Source organism: Gossypium arboreum, chromosome 1, assembly GCF_025698485.1.
Source record: "Gossypium arboreum isolate Shixiya-1 chromosome 1, ASM2569848v2, whole genome shotgun sequence".
Lineage (NCBI taxonomy): Eukaryota > Viridiplantae > Streptophyta > Magnoliopsida > Malvales > Malvaceae > Gossypium > Gossypium arboreum.
In genome coordinates this window covers 15,771,753-15,783,446 of record NC_069070.1, presented here as the reverse complement: position 1 = coordinate 15,783,446, position 11,694 = coordinate 15,771,753, and the positions used below count along the sequence as shown (strand labels likewise).

Genomic DNA, 11,694 nt, shown 5'->3' with positions numbered 1-11,694 from the left:
GTTTTCCATAGTAACCAAGGTTTCTATCTCTTCTATAACTAAACACTCTTCTACCGAATCAGGAAATTTCATCGCTTTAAGAATGTTAAAGGTTACCTAATCGTCTTGAACTCGCATGGTGAGTTCACCTTTCTATACATCAATTAACGTTCTTCCCGTGGCTAAAAAAGGTCTCCCAAGGATGATCGAAACTTCCTTATTGCTTCAAAATCTAAGACAATGAAATCAGCAAGAAAAATAAATTTATCGACTCTTACCAAAACATCCTCGATCATTCCTTCAAGATATGCTAAAGATCGATCCACTAGCTGAAGCGTCACAGTTGTAGCTCTTACTTCACCTATCCCTAGCATCTTGAAAATAGTCTTAGGCATCAAATTGATACTCGCTCTTAAGTCACACAAAGCTTTACCACAGTAAGATTAACCAATGTTACAGGGTATAGTAAAGCTTCCTGGGTCTTTCAATTTCAGTGGTAGTTTGTTCTACAAGAACGCACTGCACTCCTTTGTCAAGGCAACAGTCTCAGACTCACTCAGTCACTTCTTCCTGGACAGTATATCCTTCATAAACTTCACATAATTTGACATTTGTTCTAAAGCCTCCACCAACGGAATATTGATGTGTAACTTCTTTAGAACATCCAAAAACTTCTTGAATTACTCCTCCTGTTTCTACTTGTGTTGCTACAATCTTTGTGAATATGGAGGTGATGGAATTTTCGGTTGAACCGGATAACTCTTCTGAGTAGGTAAATCTACATCCAAAGAAGATGTTAAAGTATCTAAATTCACTAAGTTAGGAGTTACCTTGTCAATCTTTGTAGATTCTGATTCCTTTGGTGTAGGAATTTCAATAGCTATTTGATTCTTCACTACAGGCTTATCTTTGACATCAATCAATCGGGGTTCCAGAATTTTAACACTTCGCAAAGCCACTGCCTTAATATGTTATTTACTCAAATTTCTTGGATTCTCAATATCGCTCGGCAAGGTTCCTTGTGGTCTATTACGAAGCTCCGTAGGTAATTGACCCATTTGGTTTTCCAAATTTTTCAGTGTTGCTGCTTGGCTTTGGATCAAAGTGTCATTCTTGCCATGTACACTTTCAACAAGTTCTCCAAACTATTTGATGTCTCAGCTTGAGGTGGTTTTAGAGCTTGCTGATTAAAACCTTGGGATTGGTTGGGTCTATGTTGCAATAAGTTGTTATTCGGTCCATTATGCCATGAAGGATTGTAGAAGTTGGACTGGGGTCCTTGTCCACTCCTATTTTGATGTTGATTCCCCACATATTACACTGACTTAGGATTTGATGGACAATTCTCAAAAGAATGACCTTCCCCACAGTGCACACAGGAAACTACTTCAAACAGACTTAGTGGCTGAGCTGTAAAATTATTAGCACTATTAACGGTAAACTATTTTAACATAGAGGAAATAGACAATACCTGAGCTGATAATGAAGTGATAGCATCAACTTCATGAACTCTTATTACACATCTTCCTGAAGTTGTTCGATTTGTTGACTATTGATAATTATTACTCGCGATCCTCTCAATGATCTCATAAGCCTCATTATAAGATTTAGAAAAACTTGTACCATTCGTAGAAGCATCTACCATCAATATTGTATGTGCATTGATACAATGACGAATCCCATGATGAGTACACTTACGAAGTAACTCCTTGAATCGCTCCCAAGCCTCATACAAAGACTCGTCATCCAATTGTTGGAAATTTGTGATCTCAGTCCTCAACTTATCATTTTTGCTATGCGGTAAATACTTAACCAAAAATCTTTCTACTAATTCTTGTCATGTAGATATGGAACTTGGTGGCAATGAATTGAGCCATGCTCGTGCTCGATCTTGCAATGACTACGAAAATAACTTCAACCTCAGTGCATCTTTAGTCATACCGGCTATCTTGAATGAATTATTCACCTCCATAAACCATCAAAGGTGGATATGTGGATTTCCGTAGGCATACCATTGAATTGGCCCACCATTTGGAGTATTTGAAACATCATTAGTTTCAATTCAGACTGGGTTGCCTCAATATCTAGCCTTCTAATTCCTGGATTTAACTCACTGAAAAGTGGCACAACATATTATCTGATGCATCGATCCTTATCATCAACAATAAGGATGGGATTTCGTACATGATCGGCTTCATTACCTTGGTCTTAATTCTGATTTCCAAGGTCCATCTCGACTTGTCCTTGAGTTGTTCGTTCACGTCTTCTTTGTCAGAAAGTTCGCTCAATTTTAGGGTCTACAGGGAGTAAATCAATAATCTGATCTATGCTCATAAACAGCTGAAAAGAAAATCACAAAATAAAAAAGAAAAAGTTAGTAATGTTAGAAATAAACCAAATTGGAAGTAAATAATTTCACAAAAAAAAGACTATGGCAACAGTTAACAATCTTGACAACGGCGCCTAAAACTTGTAATGCGTAGGTTTGTGCAAGTGTACACAATTGTTATCTACTAATAAGTAAGTATCGAGCTATCGTCTCCACAGGGATTGTATTTGTGTTAAGTCACCTAATTTGTAAAACAATATTAACAATTTGGTAAATAAAAACACAATATAGTTGAGAAGTGATTATTAAAATATATTAAACTAAATGCAATGATCCCTAATGCAAATTATCCTAAGTATGCAAACTATATGAATGAAATAGATTTTAGCAAAATTAAACACAATTTGCAAAAATTTTAACATAAATAAACTAGGACAATTACTTTATTTAAACTCAACTTATTATCAACATGCTTAATAACATTCGAAAAAAATTCCATGGCAACTCGATCTTTCATGAGTTTGGAAACCATATTAGGTCCTTTCGAAATCCTTTACTTAGTAAATACACATTTTGCTGATCCTTATTTACTAAGGGTTTCTTAGCATTCGTGTGAGGTAACAGGGACATGTTAGGTGTGAAACAGTTTAATCACACAAATCTAAAAACTATGCAAATAATAGAGCTAGGTTAGAGTTGTTATGCCACCTGCAATTTAATCGGGTTAGGATCTAAATTGAGCATGCGCATTTCAATTATACGTCCATTAGCTATCATCTGGTTAGGATCCCTCAGCTAATTCAAGTGCATTTCAATCACGTATGAACGAAATGCAGACTTTATTTTAATTGAAAACATGATGATTGAGGCACAAACATTATAAGCATGAATCAAATAAATATTATTTAATCAAAATAATCATCCTAGCTTAAATAAAATTAAGCTAACAAACAATAACTAAGAACACATAGCAAACATTTTCAGATTAAATTAAAGAAATGAAAGATTAAACCCAGATCAAAGTGGCTGTCACCCAAGACTCTAACCAATGAGGCTCATTTGCTTCCTTCGCTTTGCTCCTTTGCTAATGGCTCTCCAAGGTGGTCGACCAACGGCTCTTTAAAAGGCTTAATTGTTAAAATCTCTATGAAGAGATGATGCTAGGCGTGGGGAATGTAAAAGGCTAAGAGAATTTGGATAGAAGAGAGAATGATGAATGATGAGGGATGATTAATGAGGGAATGAAGGGGTCATATTTATAGGTGAAGAGAGGAGGAAATTTTGCTAAAAATAGGAGGTTTCATCTCTTCAAGCATCTTCAAGGGGTGGTCGGCCATGAATTGAGGAAATTGAGCTGATTTTTGCTCAATTTCAAGCATCTTCAAGGGGTGGTCGGCCATGAATTGAGGAAATTGAGCTGATTTTTGCTCAATTTAAGTGCCACAACAACTCAGGACTAAGACTCGGTCAAGTGCAAATCTTCAGGAAAATCTCTAACTTCTTCAACATTGCAAGGACCTTGTGCAATTAATTCAAAAAGTGGTTTATGTGGACAGCCAAATGTAGCAAAAAATTTGGTTGACTTTGTCTCCAATTTGGACAGTTTTGTAATCCAACAAAGCTATCAGACCTGTCCAAAATAAATCAATAAATTAGAGGACCAAAGAATAAAATTTATTCTATTTAATTAATTAATTAAAACCCAAATTATTAATGAAATATTTTAAGATGAATTATTAAATATAATTTTATATTTTATTATTTAATTTAATCATGCACGGCCACTTTATGTCTTAAAAATATAATATTCAAATTAATATAAAATAAGCCATTTATTGCATGAAAACTATATAATAAAGCATAAAATCACATTTTAATAATTTCTATGTCCTAATTTTATATTTTCACATATTTCATTAATTTATTAAACAATTACTTAGTTTTAACAACTAATTTAAGTAAAAAGGTGATAAATGCATAGGAAAAATCCTATATATTTTTCAGTTTACACTTGTTCGAATGTATAAAGGAGTTTTAAGCTTTCTTATTTTCTAAACAAAGATGGACGGTGAGAAAATAAAGAAGACGATGATGTTCTCATCTTTTTCCCTTTAGTTTGATATTTATAGCGTGATTAATATTATTTAATCTTATTTAATTAACTTAATTATGATTTAATTATAATAATATAACATTAATTAAATTAAATGGGAACATCATCATCGTCCATTAACTGTAAGAAAACAATGATTTAATAATCATTTTAGTTCTTTGGATAATTTCTATCTAGGTTCCCAAGCATTTTCTAAATTAAAACTCAATTGCAATTGAAATTTTACAATTTAGTCCTTGAGTTTTAATTAACTACTTTGGCTAAATTACTTAACAAACCTTTATTACAAATCATATTAACCCTGTAAATATTCTTATTTTATATTTAAGGACTCGGTTTACAGAAATGAGTTTCCAAATTGCATTTTTTGACACCACTGAAAATCAGGTCATTACATCATCTATTATAGTTAGCGACTAAAACTGACTTAACCAACCAAATCGGGCCAATTCAAGAAAACCAGTTGGTAAATTTGATTTGATTTTGGATCAATTAATAGTGTTAAACTAAGCTTTATTGGATTATATGTTTTGATATAACAAATTAAAGTGTTTTTGAATCAAAAGTAAATTTGAGCAATTTGATAAAATCAAGATGAAAAAGTTTCAATTGAGTCAAACATTTTCAAATATGTTTTAACCATTTTCAAACAAGTTAGAATTGCTCCAGGACAAAAAGTATAGATACTTTTTGTCTAAGTATTGATATTTTTCAAGCTATCGATACTCCTCCGATAATCGATACCAAATTGACATTCTGCCATTTTAAAACCCTCGTAGGTATTGATCCAGTATTGATACTTTTTTTAAGGTATCGATATGTTTTCCAAGGTATCGATATTCCTGCTCCAATGGTCACTGAAATCAGTATTTCTTACAAAAAAATATTGATACCCTTTTAGTAGGTATCGATACTCATTGCTGTAGATGAAGTTAATGACCTGGTATTTCATCTCTAACAGCTATATTCACTTCTACAACAACCATAATGGTTGTAAATCAATTAGAGGGTATAAATGCCATTTTTCAAAGGTTTAGCAAGAACAAGAAACATGTGCAAAGCTTAACAATCAATTAAAACAACCTAGTGCCTAATTCTTTCATATTTTTTTCTTGTAAACACTTGTGAGCTTTCATTGTATTCATTTAGCTCAAGTATTTTTCTTTGTCTTAGTGCTTAATTGGAAAACATCCTGATCTTGTAAGGATTATTTCTTTGTTTGCTTGTTTGTTTCTCTTTGAGAAAGGGTTTATTCTTAAGGTTTGGGTGGAAACCTTAAAGGAGTTGTATCTTAAGATTTTGTGGTATAGCTCTTAAGAGAGATTGTAAGGTTAAACCTTGTCCTCAAAGGTTTTCAAATTAGTGAATTTGGAGAAAATCCTTAGTTGTGGAAAGCTAAGGTAATGGAGTAGGCAATTAGGGTTAAACCAGTATAAATCCTTGTGTGCTTTGCTGCATATTTTTCTTTGCTTCCACCACAATTTCTCAAAGGCCAAGTCAACCTCTGTAACACCCCAAACCCAGCCTAGACGTTATGGCTGAATCTGGCGATGTCAAATTGAAGTGTTTTTCGTAAAGTGTGATATCAATGAAAACCCTTTTTCTATTTAACCTCTTTGTGTGATCTTAATGATGATTCTAAGACATTTCGTTCATTTTAAAAATGTGAGTCATTGTTAAAAAGTTATTCACATTAAAAAGTTATTAATTTTTAAAATGTCATTTATTGTGGTATCTTTGATAAAACATTTATTTTTTTGAAAACCCGCGTCTTTTCCTACTGCTAGCAGTTATAAACCAAAACAAATAAAAATCCAAAGAGGCCATTATTACAGTAAAATAAACCAAAAATTAAATTGAAATCATAAAATATAATTTAAAATTAGATAGGTCGTGTGGCCACCGTTGAGTTCTCCATTGCACCAATCCGCCTATGTCTGGGGATTACCTGTACAATTAAAACAGGAAGGTGAGTTTACAAAAACTTAGTGTGTAATCCCATATAAGCAAGCAATCAGAAAACAAGTACAATCTAGCCTAAGCCCTTTTTAGCAACAGTGACAATATCAGTTTGGGCTTTAGCCCATCTCAATACAAAAACAGTCATGTGTTTGGGCCTTGGCCCATTACAGTAACAATAATCAGCTCAGTAACAGTTTAAACAATATACAAGTCCTACCCATCCAGCCTCTACACTCCATCTTCCTCCAACCTTACACTCCATGTAGGGATATAATTAACCCACCCATCCCTACACTCCAGAAAGTACTGAATGCGGCACTATACAGTATATGCAGTTGGGCTGCCAGTAATATAGGCTCAAAGCCTTTCAGTACACTTCCTCCGATCAGTATAGAACCCATGCCCATGCAATGCATCATACAATCATGTCATGTCATATCATGGTATCACACATGTATCTAATACAGTTCAAATGGCATGCTAAAATACAATTATACACACACATATATATATACATCACACAGGGGTATAACAGTCTTTCAGTCAATTAGGGGTCTAGTTAAGCTTACTGACCCAACAGTAGGTCCATAGTCGACTCGAGCGACCCGTGAAACCTTAGTAATCAAACAGTGAAATTGGGCCCACAGCCCATATTACGGGCCCATGTGGGCCCACAAACCTGTATGGTCCACACGGCCCAAAATAGACTTGGCTGTGTGGATCACACGACCTGGCTTAATATTTTTCACATGCCCGTGTGACTTGCTCGTGTGGGGCCCACTTGCCTATGGGGCCCACATGGCCCAATTCGGCCCAATACGGCCTAGTCCATGAAATCGCTCATGGTTGGCCTCGTCGATCATATGCCCATGTTTAATCACGTGGCCCACCTACACGGGCACGAGCACGCCCATGTGGCGTAGACGTTCACTTATTCTGGCTTTTGCCAATTTCTATAATCGAAGTCGTGTTTATACACACCTTGTTTGCGAAAATGCGCAATTAGCCCACGAGCACTCCAAACCTACATTTGACCAAACCATTACCAATTAATCTCCTAAACTTTTACTTAATCGAAACACACGAGTTGAACACGTGTTAAACAAATGACAATGTTACCTTCGATCGAGTAAAGAGGGAGGTTTCGTTCACTTCAATGCCAATGAAATATCTTTCACTCCTCGAATAGTTCCTAGGCATCAACCGCAATCAGATAGACATTGATTCCAAGCAACAAGATAACCATATACCAAAAGCACTTACCAATGACGAAGAGCAAGATAACAGCAAGTCTAGAATACTTACCAGAAACCGAGAGGGAACACAGACGGCTCCTAAGTGGAGGAAAAGGTTCGGCAATGAAAAAAATGAAGAAACAGATGGAGAAAAGAGAAAGATTCGGCCTGGAGCAAAGTGGAGAACGCTCGTCCACAACACAATCATAGTAAAAAAAACGAATAAGTATTCGGCAAAGAAGAATTGCCTAACGTGAAAAAGAAAGGGCAAAACCGAAAGAACAATGGTCTAGCCCAACTCACACTTCACAGAAATTCGGTAAGAACAGAAGAAGAAAAAGAAGACGACCGGCTCCAGAGCAGAGAACAAAACCCAAAACTGACTTGCAAAAAGGGAGCAAAAGAAGAAAAAGAAAGGTAAGGCACCCTAGAAGTAAAATTCGGTTAAGTGGGAAATGTTTTCAGCCAATTTTTAGAGAAAAAAATAGAATAGAATTACAGCCGAAATCCCCCTACACAATTCGGTTCTACCCAAATTCTATCACCCAACTCTCCCCAAAATCACTCCTAAAATCACTCAACTAAATCCCCACTTATCCACATCCCTTAACAACCTAAATTCCCCCCAAACTCTCCCAAAAAATAGGCCACACATTTCCACACCCCTCAAATTCCCAAAGTTTTAGTCAACTACAACTCTCCCATGGCCAACAATAAAAATAAATTCCCTACTTGCGCCATTACTCAAACTCCAGACCTCCTACTCATTAACACTCCTTTTAACCACCAAACCAATAAGCCCATTCTGTCATGTGTTTCCAATATTTAGTAATAAGCCCACTAATTATAGTTAGAGGTTTATTCAATTAAGAAACAAAAATTTTTCCCAAGCTAAGGCTTAAACCCAAAACTTCTCAGACACTCCCAGAACACTTAACCACTGAAGCAAATAGATATTTTTGTCACAAACATACAAAAATAAATATTAAGGATTTTTGGGGCGTTACAACCTCGCTATCGATGATCTCGAGTTGATCCTTCCGAGCTAACAAATAGTTATATATATGTATTAATAGTTTTAAAATATATTATCACATACAATAACAATAGTACATAATATAAAATATTATTATATATTATTTCTTATTATTATACTTGTTGAAATATGCTCTAAGTCATTATACTCTTTGTGCATTTGAAAGGTAGTCCTCCTACTATATTATATAGTGCTATATCATATTATATCATATCATATATAATATATTAATGGTTTATATATATATGTATTAATAATTAAATATAACCGGTTAATATATTAATAGTTTATATATGTGCATTAAGGTTGGGTTAGGTAATCTATTGATTTGATGTTGTCGATTCGGTTTCTTTAAACTAAATTAATCAATTTTACACTTATTAAATTTAACAAATATGTAAATCCAAATCTAATCCCAAATACCAACCAAACCCAAAATCAAACTTAAGCCCAATTTAAACTCTATTCAAAACTCAACCTAAATAAAAATTAACTCATTTCAAATTAAAAATTATTATAAAGGTAATAATATCAATAAAGTTTTAACCTTATAAAAATTAAACATTAATAAGAAAACTAAAACTAAAACATAATTCTCATAACATAAAAACAATTTAAAACCCTAAATTCTTAATTCGTAAATTTTTAGTAATATTATTAGTATTATATAATAAATTATTTTTAATAATTTGTGATAAGTATAATGGTATTTATTGTATTATTTTATTAATATGTTATGTTATTATATATTTTATATTATCATTAAATTTAAATTTTATAGATTTTAATAATTATTAATTTTATATATTCATATATAATTATAGTACTAAAATATTTTATATTCAATTAAAATTTTTAAAATTTTGTTTCTCTTTATAACTTTAACATTATAATTATTTTTCTATTAACAAAATTTTAATATAAATATTTTATTATTATGAACAAATTTTCATAAAATAATAATATTTTTATTTTTTATTAATATCAAAATATTATATGTAACACCCCATACTGACCTAGACGTTACGGTCGGATTATAGAGGTCACATTGCAAAACAAAGTACAAAGAAAACAAATTTGCTTAGTAAAAAGAAAAAAAACTATTTTTTTGTGAATTGGACGTTACATCATTTGTTAATTGTAAATCATTTCGTTCACGTTAAAATCCCGATTTAAAACCTCTTTAACCAAATCCTTTCAACTCATTTCATTGAAATCCTCAAACTTAACTTGCGGCGATTATTACTTGAAAACTTATTATTTAATTTTAGTTACATTAGATAAGTTTATTAACCATTTTAGGCGTTGGCAAAACATGCCATCTAAGTCCTAATGAACTAAACGATCCATCATTTTGTCCAAAACTAACAACCATAATAAAGTCCATAAAGTCCAATTAAAACAAACATAATAAAACCACAAAATAATGTGTTTGAGGATGTGAAAACCGAGCCTCCCAAGATGCCGTCCACTGCTAGGCTGAAGGATTACCTGAATTAAAACATACAGAATTGGGAGCTAATAACCCAGTGAGCAATTTGGCCCATTGCCCTAACTCATGCATTTAATATACATCAATTTTATAGTAAAATATCACATAATGCATTTGTTCCAAATGTTCATATCATATCAAATCCATATAGTAGTGTAACATGTTAGATCAAAATTATAAAACCATAAAACACATATCATAAACCTACCCCCATCTGCTACACACCATCTCTATTCAACCAATCACATTATAAGGGACTACAAAATTCCATCCATCCAATCACACCAATATGTGACGGGATGCCACTTAACAATCTGCAACTGAGCTGCCATAAATATAATGTTGTGGGCTGGCCGCCATGTTTGCAGTATAAATTGCCATATACACTACCTCCATCATACATATCCCACCCCAACACATATGGATCATATACATGCTTAATACATATCGTAACCTCAAAATAGATGGCATATATTACATTTTTACATGTCATACTCATACACATAACTACCAGATACATTTTTAAACTATTAGTCTTTAATAATAGTTTAACATGTTTACCAAGCTTTTCCAACTGTTCGAACGTACTTTAGGGAAAAACTTATAGTTTTCTGACCCACGTGATATCCTTGGATCCAAATATCACTTCCCTAAATGACCTTTAATTGGGCCTTGAAATTTTTCAAAAAGGCCCACACGGCCTAGCCATATGGGCTACACAGACTCACATGATCATGTACTACACACGGCCACTAAGCACGGTTTGCAAACATGGCCGCCACACACGACTATGTGGAAACTAGGCAGTTTCATAGCAGCCACTGTTATGCGATTTTTATCAAATTCTAAACAGATTTTTGGGTTGTTTTCACCTACCTGATTACATAAACGACCAACCACACTATCAAAAGCCCAAGAATCCTACAATCAGTCATTAAAATGAACTAATTACTGATCAATCATCACAAAAGCCTACTCCAAAATACCCTTTTTTCCATACAAACAGTTTCCAAAGAACGAATTCAAACACTTACTCTTCACGCACAACGATCAAAATCGATGCTTACACCACCAGAGGATCTTAATTCACTACTCATTCGCCTAAAAAGAACAAACCAATCACACTAAGCATTAAAAGTAAATATTTCTACATAATGAAACTAATCTTTAAACTACCAAACAAAGATGAGTAGAAATGAACAATGCCAAAAGAATACCCAACATCTTACACCAATTTATCTTCAGCGTCGAAACTGAAATCAAAAGTACAAAAAGAACGAGCAATGGCAGCAAGAAAAGAAGATGAAAGTGTATGTAACCAAACCAAAATGAACCAAAAGAAAGAAATTTTAAGTGGCAAAATGGCAGCCAAAAAGCAAGGAACGTGAAACCACAAAAGAAGGATTTTGGGTGATTACCAAGATTAAAACAACTAAGGGATATTTTATTTAATTAAAATCTAATTAAATATAATATTATTTTAATCCCTATCCAAAACCCCACATGCTGAAACTTTTAAAATTTCAACAAAACTCTAACTCTCAACAA

General features: G+C 33.4%; 1 non-coding gene across 1 annotated transcript; it reads left to right on the top strand.

Moving 5' to 3' along the window:
* Positions 1-1,655: 1,655 nt before the first annotated feature.
* Positions 1,656-1,762, top strand: LOC128281935 (small nucleolar RNA R71). Its single transcript, XR_008272222.1, has one exon. It is a non-coding gene; the product is annotated as a small nucleolar RNA R71 (small nucleolar RNA).
* The last annotated feature ends 9,932 nt before the right edge of the window (positions 1,763-11,694 follow it).